This window comes from Myotis brandtii, unplaced genomic scaffold (genome assembly GCF_000412655.1).
Source record: "Myotis brandtii unplaced genomic scaffold, ASM41265v1 scaffold441, whole genome shotgun sequence".
NCBI classification, from domain to species: Eukaryota; Metazoa; Chordata; class Mammalia; order Chiroptera; family Vespertilionidae; genus Myotis; species Myotis brandtii.
Genome location: NW_005366873.1, coordinates 1,440,963 through 1,444,405, shown reverse-complemented (window position 1 = coordinate 1,444,405; position 3,443 = coordinate 1,440,963). Strand labels below are relative to the sequence as shown.

Here is a 3,443-nt window from a genome sequence, read left to right as displayed (position 1 = left end):
TACATGAGATGCCTGTGTGTGCAGAGCAGAGCACCCGGGGGGGAGCTGGAGCTAAGGCCTCCCTGTGCATGGCTCTCCTGGGCTCCGTGGCTGCCTGGGTTGTAAGAGAACCGTCCATTTCTCCAAGTGGACCGAGAGCCTCCACCATCACACCACGTGTGCCTAACGGACAAGTGCCCCGCACTGAAGATGCCATCGAGCAGTCAGTACTTTTGCTTTGTACCAAAATACCTCCCCCTCTCTGCTGCACCCCCAGATCGCTGCCGGCATGACCACGCCAAGACCTCAGGTTCTGTTTACAGCTGCGATGGCCACCTGCGTGCTGCACGGAGTCCTCACCTTCTACCACAGCATCACCAGCTACTGGGGTCTGTTTTAAACCCAGGTTTCTAGGGATACAATTTACACACGGGGAAGGGGAGCCCCATTAATTGCACAGTTCTGAATTTTCCTAAGTACTCAGGGCTCTGTGGCCACCACTGCCTTAAAGATTCGAAAACTAAAGGTTTCTATCATTCCACTAGTCTCCCCAGTGCCCCTCTGTGGTCAGCCCCTTCCTCCACCCTCAGCCACGACGGGCCTCTGTTCTTTCCCTACGGTTTGGCTTTTCCCAAAAAGCTGCATACATGGCATCGTGCAGTGCGTAGGCTTTGAGTCTGGCTGTTTTCACCTAACATCCTGGTGTGCATCACCCATGGTTAGCTACCCACTGTGAGGCTCTACGTCTTGGACGTTTGCTTTCGCGTCAAAGAGACTAGCTGACTGGCTCCAGGTCATCGTGGCGATGAAGAAAACAAATTCTTGATCTGGGCCTTTTCATAAAGCGGAGGCCTGGGAAGGCGGGGACCAACCATCTCTGTCTGCCCAGGACTAAGGGGGTTCCGGGGATGCTGGACTGTCAGTGGGAAAACCAGGCAAGTCCCGGGCAAACCGCGATGGCCCTGCCACCCTCCTCGGAAAAGCTGCCTCTAAGAGGCCGCCTGGCCAGCAGCAGGGGCTCTGGCTGAGCGGACGGACAGCTGACTCTCCTCTCTCGGTTTAGTCCCCGGGCTGATCTGCGAGCTGCTGGTTGAGAGCTCAGCGCACCCCACCAGGCCGGCAGCTGTCTCTGAAGTCCCTGGGCGGGGCTCACGGAAGTGAGGGGAGAACTAGGGGCCTGTTTAGAACTACGGCAGAGCCTCTGCTGCTTTGGGTGCCACTCCCCACTCCTCCCTAATGTCTGACACCCTGGGCTCATTCTGTTTTTTACACCCGCCGAATGCCGTGTATGCAGGGCAGTGCTGGCTCCTACGTTTTCTATACGTTCTTCCTACTCTTCCCTCTCCATGGGGTTTCTGGTCCATTTGTTTTGAGACTCACTCAGGAGAAGGCGAGAGCCCAGCGATACAAAATTAGTAAAGAGCTTGAAGTTCTTGTGAGAATGTCAGGGTCTCTCCTATATAAACTTCCTGCGACATCAAAGAAAAGTTGGGCAGGGCCAGGATGTGGCTCCAGGCAGAAGGCTTAGGAGCGAGCACTTCCTCACCCATCTCCTTTTCCACTGACATCCACCGGAAGCCCCGGGGATAATGCATGGATGCTCTCTCTCTGAGGAGCGAGGCTTCCTGGGAACAGGCGGAGTATCCTCAACTCAGAGCTCCCAGTAGCTTCGAAAAGCACGTGATGGCCACAGCTGGTGCCCAAATTAACTGTGAGGACCCTCCCCCCCCCGCCCCCCGCCAAGAAGGCAGAAACTGGTGGGGTCAGAACCATGTCACAGACGTTTCAGAGCATCTGCCTCCGAGTTAACTGAACATTGTCTTTCCTCACAGTAATACCAGTAGCTCTGACGAGGTATTCCACCAAGCAGCCAGTGCAGCAGGTTAGTAATCATTATCCTCATGTGGACAGATGAGGAAACAAAGCCCAGAGAGATTAATTGACCTGCCCAAGGTCGCACAGCGAGTTAGTGGCAAAGGCTAGATTAGCCACCCCGAGCCCCGGAGTGCCCAGGCCGGCACCTGGCTCCATGAGATCCCTCAGCCTTCCATCCAGAGCGTCTCGGGAGCCCTGGAGGCCAGATGAGCTGCTGCAGAGGGCACAGGCAGGCTCATACTCACAAGCAGAAACCTGCAGGATCCTTCTCTGTACCACCAGACAGCAACACCCCTGTGCTGGAACAGACAGAAATAAGGCTCAAGTCGGGAAGGCTCGGGGCGTCTCCGCTTCCGGAATGTGGCTTTGAGATGGTGCTTCATTTCCCTTTGCGACCCAGGTCTGCTCTCGAGGGGCCAGAGCTTGGGAGGATACGTAGTGCCACTCCCTGCCATTCATTCATTCATTCATTCATTCCCCAATCGTGTCCCAGGGGCTGGGGGAAGGACCCTTGGAGGAGAAAGACAAGACCCCCATCTGGAAGGAGTTCAATCTAACAGGGGAAGCATATATATATGACAACGAGACATTAATTCAACAAATACTTGGTAAGTACCTACAGTGTGACAGGCACTGATGAAGCTATATCTAACGTTGCGGGAGAAGACAGAGAAACACAGGGGGGCTTCCTGGAAGAGGAGGCATGGGGCTCAGTCCTGAAGATTGAGGCACTAAGACATGAGTCTGAAATGGCTTTGAACACTTTTTCTAAATAAACCCCAGAATTCTACCCTTTAAAGAAACTCAACTTTCAGAATTCTTCCATCCTGTTTCTGACTTTCTGAGTTCTCGCTTCATCTCCTTAGGCCTTAGTTGACCTATCTCTCAAATGGGAGTGTTCCAGAGGGTGGCTCTTTGGAGATATGTTCCTACAAAAGTCCTTGAGAAACAAATTCCTGGCACGGCCGATGGCATTCGCTTTCCCACTAAGGCTGCTGCTCTCTGCTCTCAGCAGGAAATTGGTTTTATTTATAAGAATCACAATTCTAAACTGACCTTTGTTGGGCTACCCACATTCCCTCCCCCACTTCCCTCCCTCACTTCAGACCGCCTCCTCCCTGCAAAGAGTCCACAGTGACCACAGAGCACCCAGCATTGACGAGTGCTCAGGAAATCAAGTAGATGAAGACTGGAGGCTGGTTTCTAGATGGGGACACTGAGGCCAGGAGAGCTCAGTGATAGGCCCAGGGAAACAGAACATGTAGGTCTCCTGGTTCCGAAGCCACTGTTTTCTTCGTTGCACCGTGACTGCTCCCCCCACATCTCTGTCTGGGCTCTGGGCAGACGCGCCACCCTCCTTAGCTTGCGGAAAGTCTCCCTTCTCTGAACGACAGAAGTCTTTAGAGACACATTTCCCATCATGAAAGGGGTTGGGAAGAAAACTGGCACAGCTTCCTCAGCTTTGAAGCTCGTTGGCCCCTCCTGGCCCTTTGTGCTGGGAACCAGCCCAGTTCCCAGAGCTCCTACCCCTTAGGAAGAGGGGCAGGGCCCAAAGAATGCCCCCACCCTGCCTGGCCAGTCAGCACCAA

The 3,443-nt window shown here is 54.1% G+C and overlaps 1 long non-coding RNA gene across 1 annotated transcript in view; it reads right to left on the bottom strand.

The window, feature by feature from the left end:
• Positions 1-2,915, bottom strand: part of LOC106727526 — a 4,426-nt gene extending 1,511 nt beyond the window's left edge. The window contains exon 1 of the long non-coding RNA XR_001363753.1: positions 2,100-2,915. This is a non-coding gene — a long non-coding RNA (uncharacterized LOC106727526). The remainder of the gene's footprint in view (positions 1-2,099) is intronic.
• Between the last annotated feature and the right edge of the window lie 528 nt (positions 2,916-3,443).